Source organism: Rhinoderma darwinii, chromosome 3 (genome assembly GCF_050947455.1).
Source record: "Rhinoderma darwinii isolate aRhiDar2 chromosome 3, aRhiDar2.hap1, whole genome shotgun sequence".
In the NCBI taxonomy this organism is placed as follows: Eukaryota; Metazoa; Chordata; class Amphibia; order Anura; family Rhinodermatidae; genus Rhinoderma; species Rhinoderma darwinii.
In genome coordinates this window covers 142,116,378-142,129,129 of record NC_134689.1, presented here as the reverse complement: position 1 = coordinate 142,129,129, position 12,752 = coordinate 142,116,378, and positions in this window count along the sequence as shown.

Genomic DNA, 12,752 nt, shown 5'->3' with positions numbered 1-12,752 from the left:
CTATGTTCACACGGGGTATTTTGCCGAGTTTTTTGACGCGGAAACCGCGTCGCAAAACTCTGCAAAAACGGCCCGAGAACGCCTCCCATTGATTTCAATGGGAGGCGTCGGCGTCTTTTTCCCGCGAGCAGTAAAACTGCCTCGCGGGAAAAAGAAGCGACATGCCCTATCTTCGGGCGCTTCCGCCTCTGACCTCCCATTGACTTCAATGGGAGGCAGGAGAAAGCGTATTTCTCACTGTTTTATGCCCGCGGCGCTCAATGGCCGCGGGCGAAAAACGGCGCGATAATCGCCGCGAAAATCGGCGTGCAGGGAGAGGAATATCTGCCTCAAAGTTCCAAACTGAATTTTGAGGCAGATATTCCTCCCCCAAAATACTCCGTGTGAACATAGCCAATAATGCATTAACCTTTCTGCAATATGCCCACAGAACTTCTGTGCTAAGTAGAAGAGTACAAACGCAATTATACAATCTGAACATCTTCCTACTCAATATTATTTTTCTGAACATAATTTCTGTGAGACATGAACAAAATCTAGCTGAAGGACTGTCAGCCATAAACACAACATGTATAAGCATAGTAATTCACATAGGTAAATCGATGTATTAATGTTTATGTGCATTCACATGTTATCATTTGGGTTTTAAGTCTTTTAGTTCAATGATGTTTTTCATTAGGATCATTATATAAATACAAACCAGGAGCTGGATACCATTAAGTTATGATGTCACTCAAGAAGTACAGCACAATTTCAAAGGAATGAGGCCACTACCAGAACAACATCTGCCCCAGTATGACGGTATATTTTGTATAAATTTAGATTGTGAGGCTTTGCGGTCATGTGAAGGTTGAATAGAATATAAAATATGTATACAATACCATGTTAATGACTAACTAACCATGTATGAATGTTCTACTGAATAACCTTATTACTTTCAGTATAAAATGACAATGCTATTTTGGATCTTAGTTAAATCCTACACTACGGCTACAAAAACATGGTGCTGCATCCTGGTATGAAGGAGGCTTTCTATTACCCTTTCATTTCACTTACAAGGAGGGTTTAGAGCAGGAGTCTCAAACTCGGCCGTGTAAATGTGCCGCACATAGAAAAAATGTGAAGTTGACGGCCGCATTACTTTCAAATTTTATACAATACAAAATTATTGTTAAATAATTAGTTATTCGAACTACATAATAATAATACATTACTATAACAATACTAGATTACTATAACAATACTACATTACAATAACAATACTACATTACTATAACAATACTACATTACTATAATAATACTACATTACTATAATAATAGCGCTAGGTTTAAACTTAACGGAAATTTTCAAGTTTATTCCACGTGCATATTTTAACAATCCAGTTTTCCAGTTTTAGTGTCGCTAAATGCAGTTTGGCTGCTCAGTTGGCAGAATTTGGCAGACACAAGAATATCAAGATTGGGCAGCCCCTTTTTAGATAGTGTCACTGTGCCCTTTCTAGATGCCACTGTGCCCTCTGTAGATAATGCTACAGTGCCCTCTGTAGATACTGCCACATACCCACCTATAGATAATGCCACAGTGACCTCTGGAGATAATGCCACAGTGCCCTCTGTAGATAATGCCACTGTGTCCTCTGTAGATAATGCCACAGTGCCCTCTGTAGATACTGCCACACACCCACCCATAGATAATGCCACAGTGACCTCTGTAGATAATGCCACCCCCCCCCTAGATGCTGCCACAGTGCCCTCTGTAGTTACTGCCACAGTGCCCTCTGTAGATACTGCCACAGTGCCCTCTGTAGATACTGCCACAGTGCCCTCTGTAGATACTGCCACACACCCCTAGATAATGCCACAGTGCCTTCTGCAGATAATGCCACAGTGGCCTCTGTAAATAATGCCACAGTGCCCTCTGTAAATAATGACACATACACACACACACACATATGCACCACCTATAGACAGTGCCACATACACACCTCCCTGTAGATAGCTCCTTTGGGGCCCCCTATAGGAGCCGATGCTTAGGCTGGGGATTCCTCTGCTGGAGGAGCCCCTGACGTCACTGTCCATAGACAGTGACATCAGGGGATCCTCCTGGACTGGAATGTGATATCAGGGGCAACCCCAGAGCCATTGTCCCAGAGCCGAGCACTAGTATAGGCTCTGCTCCGGAACTCTGGGGAAGCCCCTGACATCACTGTCCATATACAGTGATGTCAGGGGTAAGCCCAGATCCGGAGTCCCGGGCAGAGTTCTACTAGCGCTCTGCCTGGGACTCCAGAACTGCTCCTGATATAGGCACTGCTCCGGAACTCTGGGGAAGCCCCTGACAACACTGTCCATTGATGTCAGAAGGGACTCCATCTCTGCTCCTGACATTACTGTCCATATATAGACAGTGATGTCAGGGGCTTCCCCAGCTGGAGTCCTGGAGCAAAGCTGTGCTCCTGACATCACTGTCTATATATGGTGTCAGGGGCTTCCTCAGAGCAGGAGTCCCGGAGCAGAGCGCTAGTATAAGCTCTGCTCTGGGATATCATGAAGGAGCACTGGCGCACTCCTCCTGCCTGCTGTCTCCTTTCCCGAAGGAGCAACTGTGCCCCGCAGGCCACAGATGACAGCCTTAGGGGCCACATGCGGCCCACGGTCTGCGTATTTGAGAGCCCTGGTTTTGGAGTGATCTTCTGTAGCGTACTCGAAGGAAGCCACAGATGGACCCGCGCTATCATCATCATCAGCTTCCTAAGAGAAGAAGACTAGAGGAGCACTGTGGTTAGATAGAGTTGCTTCAGGACATGAAATTACACACAATTGTTGGTGTACTGGTCAGGAGATGCACTGTGCTACTTGTTTTTTTTTTACACTAACACTATCTTATAGCTGAATATTAGTTATATTTCAGCTTTACCCTCTTTATCAGCTATTTTTTGTTTATTTCCTTTAAAGGCTATGTACACCTTTAAAAACGTTTTTTTTTTAAATAAAAAATGTGTATCAGTGTGTTTAGTGCAACTTTCTAATTACTTTTTATTAAGAATTATTATTACCTTTTGAGATACATCAATCAGGTCAGCGGGACTGACGGGTTCAGTGACAGCGGGTCCACGCAGGATCCACCTGTTTTCAATCACATCTAAGTTATGAACTTAGATGTGATCGATAACTGGCCCCTCTGACACTGAGCCCTTCAGTCCCACTGACCTGACATATACAGGTTTCAGCGCAAGATACAGCTAAAAAGTTACAATTATTTTTAATAAAAAGTAATTAGAAAGTTGCACCAATCACACTGATAAACAATTTTAGTAAAAAAACAAAACGTTTTCAACGGTGTACATAGCCTTTAAAGAAATGGGAAATGGGCGGGTTAACCATAGTCTTTCTCTGGGGCGCGCAACCAATATTTTACCCGGGTCCTCCATTAACCTTGATCCAGTCCTACTGCTACATTGACGTAATGCAAGGTCTGCTTGAAAAATTATGTGCGACATATTGACAACAGTGGTACTAAGTTCACATAGCTAGGACAAAAAGTTTTTATAAATGTTAAATGCTAACATTTATAAAAGGAGAACAAAAGCATAATTTTGCAGAGTGGTTTTGATCAAGCAATGCTGTATGTTTCCACCCTTTGATCTGGTTTTTATATAGCAGAACACAAACACAGCAGGTGAACGTCATCATAATATAAGCATGCTCTTTTGTTTTTTAAATAAAACATATGGACAATTTTTTCAACAAAATAAAAAGAAATGATTACTGACTAGAATTAAAATCTAGAGAAATGAGTAACCATTCATTCCTTAACAAAGTTTATATTTCATCCATTCATATTGAAACCAATATGAGTATGAGTACAATGTGTTAGGCCTCATGCACACAAACGTATTTTTGTCCTCCCATAAATACTGGCGTAAATACGGGTCCTTGGTCACATGTATTCGACCCGTATTGCCCCAGTATTTATGGACCCATGCACCAGTGCAGGATAGAGAGAAGGGACAGCCCTTTCCGCAGAAAAAGTAAAAGAAATTCATACTTACCCGGCCGTTGTCTTGGTGACGCGTCCCTCTCTTGACATCCAGTCTGAACTCCCTGGATGACGCGGCAGTCCATGTGACCGCTGCAGCCTGTGATTGGCTGCAGCGGTCACATGGGCTGAAACGTCATCCCAGGAGGCCGGACTGGAGGAAGAAGCAGGGAGTTCTGGGTAAGTATCAACATCTTTTTTTTTTACAGGTTGATCTATATTGTGAAGTCATTATCCAGGGTGCTGAAACAGTTACTGCCGATCGTTTAACTCTTTCAGCACCCTGGACAGTGACTATTTACTGACGTCGCCTAGCAGCGCTCCCGTAATTACGGGTGCACACACGTAGTCACCCGTAATTACGGGAGCCCCATAGACTTCTATGGGCCTGCCCGTGCCGTAATTACGGCCTGAAATAGGACATGTTCTATATTTTTCAACGGCACGGGCACCTTCCCATAAGCATACGGGGAGGTACCCGTGGCCAATAGAAGTCCATGGGCCCGTAAAAACGTGCCGTAATTACGGGCGTTTTTACGTTCGTGTGCATGGGGCCTTAGTGCTTCTTTTTGCAAAATGTACATGGTAGCATGTCAAGTGTAATTATAATTTCAATCTATGTATTATAAAGCAAGTATAGTGTTATCTGTCAGTCTCGTTATATGACCATGGTACCGTTTATTATGACTTACAATATATGGATAAAAGTATTGGGACACCTACACATTACACCTACAGAAGCTTTTGACATCCCATTCTAAATCCATCGGCATTAATATGGAGTTGGTCCCTCCCTATGCAGTTAAAACAGCTTTCACTTTTCTGGGAAGGCTTTTTACAAGATGTTGGAGTGTGTCTATGGGAATTTTTGCCCATTCACCCAGAAGAGCATTTGTGAAGTCGGACACTAATGTTGGATTTGAGAAACTGGCTCGCAATCACCGATCATCTCAAAGGTGTTCGATGGGGTTGAGGTTAGAGCTCTGTGTGGGCCAGTCCAGTTCTACCACACCAAACTCACCCTACCAAGACTTTATGGACCTTGCTTTCTGCACTGGGGCACAGTTATGCTGGAACAGACAAAAGCCTTCCAGAAACTGTTCCCACAAAGTTGGAAGCATACAAATGTCCAAAATGTCTTGGTATGCTGAAGTATTAAGATTCCCCTTCACTTTAACTAAGGGGCCTAGACCAACCCCTGAAAAACAACACCATAGCATTATCCCTTCTCCATCAAACTTTACAGTTGGCACAATGTAGTCAGACAGGCAATGTGCTCCTGGCATTCACCAAACCCAGACTTCCTACTCAATATTATTTTTCTGAACATAATTTCTGTGAGACATGAACAAAATCTAGCTGAAGGACTGTCAGCCATAAACACAACATGTATAAGCATAGTAATTCACATAGGGTCTGGGTTCTCTGCTGATAAAGACCTGATCTATAGGAGTTCTCTGCTGCTAAAGACCTGATCTATAGGAGTTCCCTGCTAATAAAGACCTGTTCTATAGGAGTTCTCTGCTGATAAAAGCCTGATCAATAGGAGTTTTTTGCTGATAAAGACTGATCTATAGGAGTTCTCTGCTGACAAAAGCCTGATCTGTAGAAGTTCTCTTATGATAAAAGCCTGATCTATAAGTTCTCTGCTGATAAAGTCCTGATCTGTAGGAGTTCTCTTATGATAAAAGCCGGATCTATAGGAGTTCTCTGTAGAAAAAAGTTTGATCTATAGGAGTTATTTTCTGGTAAAAACCTGATCTATAGGAGTCCCCTGCTGATAAAGGCCTTATTTATAGGAGTTCTCTGCTGATAAGTTTGAACTATAAGAGTTCTCTGCAGAAAAAAAGATTGATCTATAGGAGTTATTTTCTGGTAAAAACCTGATTTATAGGAGTCCCCTGCTGATAAATTCAAAAAAGGCTGCCTGCCGGCAGAAAGAAGCCCTGTTTTCCAACTATTATGTAAGAATAAAAAAGTCTTTATTAAATTTGCAACAAGGACAGACTACATGAAATTTAAAAGTTAACGCCCATTTCTGACAGCAGTCAGCATAGTGCCAGACGTAGGAGCTCTGTCTAGAAAAGGTTAAGTACCACGACCACAGAGCGCTACATTCACTTAGTTAGTAGTTAGATTCTAGAGCGTCAATAGGACAATAATTAAAAATGAAGGTAGAAGCCCCCCCCCGACATGTTTCGCTACGATGTAGCGTCTTCAGGGGTATCATTGGCCCCGATACCCCTGAAGACGCTACATCGTAGCGAAACATGTCGGGGGGGCTTCTACCTTCATTTTTAATTATTGTCCTATTGACGCTCTAGAATCTAACTACTAACTAAGTGAATGTAGCGCTCTGTGGTCGTGGTCCTTAACCTTTTCTAGACGGAGCTCCTACGTCTGGCACTATGCTGACTGCTGTCAGAAATGGACGTTAACTTTTAAACTTCATGTAGTCTGTCCTTGTTGCAAATTTAATAAAGACTTTTTTATTTTTACATAATAGTTGGAAAACAGGGCTTCTTTCTGCCGGCAGGCAGCCTTTTTTGAATTTAACTGTTTCATGCCCACCAACTATTGAGGTCCTTCCCTTTGTATCTATTGCTAAAACTGCAGGGTTAATCACCCATATTCTAGGACCCGCTCCATATATTGGAATTACATATTTATATATACTATATTCTGATTATGGCAGGTTTTTTGACTAAGAGAATCAATTCAGAAACACTCTCCGCAGAAGCAGCATACGTGTTCTCTAGAGATAACGTGCCGCTGCATCAATTCGACATACATACTGCGTTTAGGGATTTGCAGAAAACCTACCAAAAGTATATTAGATCCTGCTGGGAGATTGTTAGTCTAGAGACATGTATACAACAAAAAATCGTATACAGGGGTCTCCGCATAAACATTATTCCAAACTCCTATCGCAGTGATCCAGAATTCATTAAAGGGTGGGAGGAACTCTTAACTGAGAGTTCATTGAGATTACTACAATACATTTTGGATTTTGAGAAACGTGACTACAACAAAACCGCTCTGCAACTTGAGAAAGAAATTGGTGATATTCAGGGATTTAATACCCTGATTGAATTTAATAACTGTGAAACCCAATTACAAAAAAATATTGAGAAACTGCAGACCGAGATAAAGGAGAGGAAGCATAGCAAATACGTCAGAGACCGCAGAGACTTTGACACTGGTCAGGCGTATACATATAAGACACATTCACAATTCAACCCTAGACGTGTACAAGTCTTCACAGACTTTTCTGACTCAGAGGCATCTGGGATTGACGAAACTGTACAATCTCCTAATTCCAAACCGGGTACTAAACGTAAGATTACTAATAACAGATTTAACTCCTCTAAACGAAGTACGGTGCAAACCAGATCCAACACAAAATGCCACTCTCATCAGAATGCCACTACTTCTTCACACTCTGCCTCATCGTATCAGCTACCTCAAATGTACCTTTAACTCCTCGTGTAACTGGTACCAGCTCAAGCCAAACGTCTCTAGCAACCAAATGTCCTATGGGCACTACGACCCATACAAGTGGTCCACTCAATACCTTTCCTTTTTTAGGAATTACGAACCCACGATGGAATCTGACCTAACAGTAGTACCATCTATGTCCCAAGCCCCTACTGAGAGTGACCAAATGCAGGTGTTTAATATCTCCTCCATTCAGCTTAATAATTCCCAACTGACACTTCTACGCAGGGGCTTATCCTTCACCACTACTCCATTATATGATGAATTTGCCTTGACTAAGGATGTGAATTTATTCGCCAGAAAGGTGGCTTTATACAAATATTTTAAAAACAATACCCCGAATATGGGAGGAATTGAGAATATAGAACAGAATACACTCAGAGATTTGGAAACTCTCCTATATGAAAATGAATTTGGACCCATGACAGCAGTTGGTCCCTTTTCCTCATTGCGTCTTAAGTCCAAGCATACCCCACCATTTTCACAATATGCTCACATAGATGTCTTTGTCAAGTTAGTATGTGCTGACTTGAAGAAAATCAGACCAGATAAAAAAAGAGCACTAGCTAATCTTAGTGAAATGGAAAGGATAGCACTGGACGAACTATGTCATAATGATCGCATTACCATAAAACCCTCTGATAAAGGGGGTAACATTGTGGTCATGAACCAGGATGACTATGTTGCCATGGTCCACAGATTATTGGATGACACCACTACGTATAAGACCCTTGATAAAAATCCGACTGATTTGTTTCTCAAAGAATTATACACGCTACTTGATGGAGCCAAGACACAGAATATGATCAGTAATGAAGAATTCAAACGGATCTATAACCCCACTCCTACACTAGCTACATTTTATGCACTGCCTAAGATCCACAAGATGTCCCGCCCAATACCGGGTCGACCAATCGTGTCTGGCAACGATAGTCTTACCCAAGGCATTAGTATGTACTTGGATGAAATTCTTTCGCCATTTGTCACCTCCCTGCCCTCATTTTTAAGGGACACTAAAGATACCATCAACAGGATCCAGGAGATTCATGTGACCTCTTCTACATTTATTGCAAGTATAGACGTAGAATCACTCTATACTATTATTCAACACCAATTTGGCCTCACAGCAGTTGCACATTTTTTGGGTACCAAGGGAGTTCAATTTCATGCACATAACAAATTCCTATTATCACTACTTCGGTTTCTTCTTACTCATAACTATTTTTTATTTGATCACAAATTCTATTAGCAGACTAAAGGAACAGCTATGGGTACTGTTTGTGCACCTACCTATGCCAATTTATTTTTGGGGTGGTGGGAGGATACTTTGGTTTTTACTGACACATCCTGTTCTGGGGGAGATATATTGACGATATTCTCCTCCTATGGGATGGGGACTTAAACACCTTTCACGACTTTATGCACACACTCAACTCTAATCATATTGGCATGAAATTCACCCATGTGATTCATGAAAAAGAGATCATCTTTTTGGATCTTAAAATCTCTCTGGATCCTGTTGGTGGTATCCACACGGATATCTCACGAAAATCTACGTCCACTAATAGCCTGCTACACTGGGACAGCTATCACCCCCCTGCCTTAAAGAAGGGAATCCAAATTGGGCAATATCTCCGTGCTAAACGCAACTGCTCTGATGAGCAGTCCTTCGAATTGGAGTGTAGCGGGCTTTTCACTAAATTTTTAGCACGAGGATATCCCAAAAAATGGCTACACAAAGCATATGCCAGAGCGAGAGCCACCGATAGAAGGGATTTATTATGTGAACGTAAATCCGTTACTGACCAACAATCAACGGTCACTGGCAAATCTGCTGGAATGACTAGTGTAAGATGCATTGGGACCTTCGATACTGGTTCCCAACAGGTTCGTGATATTCTTGGACGTCACTGGCCTGTTCTTCTGGCAGACCCCGATTTACAGGGTGTCGTTCCTCCCACACCAAACATCAATTATCATAGAGGCAGAAATCTACGTGATTATCTGGTGCACAGTCATCATTCTGGAGGGACTTCGGTGTCAAAAAATTGGCTGAAGACATCGGTCACTGGTTCTCATCCATGTGGCCGATGTTCTTTTTGCCATCTAATGGCTACTACAAAAGAATTTACCAATCCACTTGACAACAGATCGTACCGGATTAAACAATTTATTAACTGCCGTAGCAAGGGAGTTATTTACATAGCTAGCTGTTCTTGTCCTAAGCTATATGTAGGTAAGACAATACAAGAATTACGGAGGAGAATTTCCAAACATCTAAGCACCATAAACCAAAAAGAGGATACACCACTGTCCAGGCATATTCGTCTTGTACATGATGGGGATGTCCGCTCCTTGAAATTTTGGGGCGTCACGCAGGTCAAACTTGGCCCAAGAGCAGGTAACCTGGACCGTAAGCTATTACAGGAGGAGGCACGTTGGATCCATCGCCTGGGATCTCTCAGTCCAGGAGGTCTTAATGAGGGATTTACTTTTGCGGCTTTTCTGTGAACCCTACGTGAATTAATACACTGGAGTTACACTCCAGTCCTTGTGATCATCCTGTCAATTATATTGACAATATAGTAATTGAACTCTTAACGTTCTGCCTTATCATCTATTTTTTCGTACAAATACATCATTACTAACTATACTTAATATTTGCTTCAGGTACCCCCCAGGCTACTGCTTTAAGGTCATTGGCCCCGATACCTCTGAAGACGCTACATCGTAGCGAAACATGTCGGGGGGCTTCTACCTTCATTTTTAATTATTGTGATATTGACGCTCTAGAATCTAACTACTAACTAAGTGAATGTAGCACTCTGTGGTCGTGGTACTTAACCTTTTCTAGACAGAGCTCCTATGTCTGGCACTATGCTGACTGCTGTCAGAAATGGACGTTAACTTTTAAATTTCATGTAGTCTGTCCTTGTTGCAAATTTAATAAAGACTTTTTTATTTTTACATAATAGTTGGAAAACAGGGCTTCTTTCTGCCGGCAGGCAGCCTTTTTTGAATTTAACTGTTTCATGCCCACCAACTATTGAGGTCCTTCCCTTTGTATCCCCTGCTGATAAAGGCCTAATCTATAGTAGTTCTCTGCTGATAAAGACCTGATCTGTAGGAGTTCTCTGCTGACAAAAGCCTGATCTATAGGAGTTCTCTTCTGACAAAAGCCGGCTCTATAGGAGTTCTCTGTTGACAAAAACCTTATCTATTAGAGTTCTCTGCTGATAAAGACCTGATCTATAGGAGTTCTCTGCTGATAAAGACATGATTTATACGAGTTCTCTTGCTGCAACAATTGCTCATTTAACAACAGAATTTATTTATTTTTTTCCTATTTTCTCTTATACTGTTCCTATTATACTGAATACAGAAGACAAATGAAAGATTAATTGCTAATTATTTTTCATTTTGGCATGGACTTCAACCACATGTGAGACCCAGGTGTCACTATTTTCTGGCTGGTGAAGCTCTAGTAGAAAAAGGTTCAGAAGCCCTTGTAAAGCCCATAATGAAGCTATACAAATTGATGCACACTAGACCACATGAGCAAAATGTATAAATATCACAATAAACGATTGTATCATAAGGATACATGCACAAAGTAAAAAATGACTAAAGACTAAAAAATTAGCTATGTGAGAAGTTAAAAACACATAGTAACCCCCTACTACTGCAGGAAAACAAAGCCTAGAATAGTCAATCGAAGTGAAAAATGGCTGGAAAAAATAGAACACAAAAGACTCTACATAGGGTGAGTATCTCAGGTTGAGATTAGCGTTTTTGTTAAGCAAGGAGAAAGGAGGCATACCTTTAGACGTTTTGTATGGATAGGCACAACACTATTGCAGAATGTAGTAGTAGTAGTAGGAAGGATGCTGCCGGTGTCATTTTCCCTAGGGTGTCAGGTGCCAACCTCACCGGGGAATAAATGGAGGTAGATTTAAAAAAATGGAGACCAGGTGAGAGATGACTTGTAAGAATATGACACCATCCAGGAGCAAAACTTCCATGACTTTTTAATTTTTTTTTTATTGTACAAATAAAAGTCTCTATATTACAATACGTTCCGGGGATACAGGGCCCCTTTTGCAAGCAAAAATGAGACCGTGTAAACACAGTGAGTACACTGTCTCATTTTTAATTGAAAAAGGGGCTCTGTATCCCCGAAATGAGTTGTACTATAGAGACTTTAATTTATACGATAAATAAAAACCTTGTTCAGCATTTTAATGGGTCGTGGAAGTTGTGGGCCTGGATGATATCATATTTTTACATTGGTGAAGGATGAGCATGGAAAAGCAAAAATAGAATTAAAGACAAGACTGACAGACCTACAGTTCCAATCTATCATAGAAAAAGTGGATAAAAAAAATTATTCCAATACAATCAGAGATCAAGTAACGTAAGTAGGATAAATTCACTAGGGATAAAATTGACTTTGACAACGGTCTTGTTTTCAACAGGGGAAACTGCAGGATAAGGAAAAAAAGATGCCCAACAATTCAGCAAAATAATCAGAATTTCTGGACCACTGACTCGGGATCGGATTTGAGCCATGGCGAGGAAGGGATCCAACAGAGCTCCCCAATGGACAAATCCTAACAGCCTTGTGGCTGAAAGGGGTAATAACCCTTTAGGAGGTGGTTACAAAGGGGCCGTCAGAGGCAGAAAAGGCAACAACGTAGGTGTCAAGAGAAAGCAGGTCTCCTAGAGAAAGTAGGAGATTTTGCCTCTAATGACACCACAGTTATTGTTGATTCTGATATCACTGTTGCAATGAGGTTACTGTAATTAATCTCACAGATTTGACATTGACACCAATTAAGGCCCTTACTCTCTAAGGGCCTTAATTATTGTATTGATACAGAATTCGATTATACTAAGTTTGAGATTGATTTATATATCAGCCTTCAACTAGAGTAGCCCCGATTGGCGAGGGAAGGGTTAGGGTTAGTCAATTGGGTTTTAGTCTTAGCGAGATCTTCACTGAGGAATATAGAAAACTATTGCTCATCGACATCCCGATGGATGAGCTAGACTATTGTCATGGTCACAGGGTATGTGGACCCACTAGGCCGCTCCGCCGTAGCGGGTAGGCAGCTGACAAGGTCACAGTCTATATGAAAGTCAATAGTAGATAGTAACGCTTGGGTACCTGAACTAGCCCAGACGGTGGCTGTGGCTTCAGCACAGATGGTGGCCG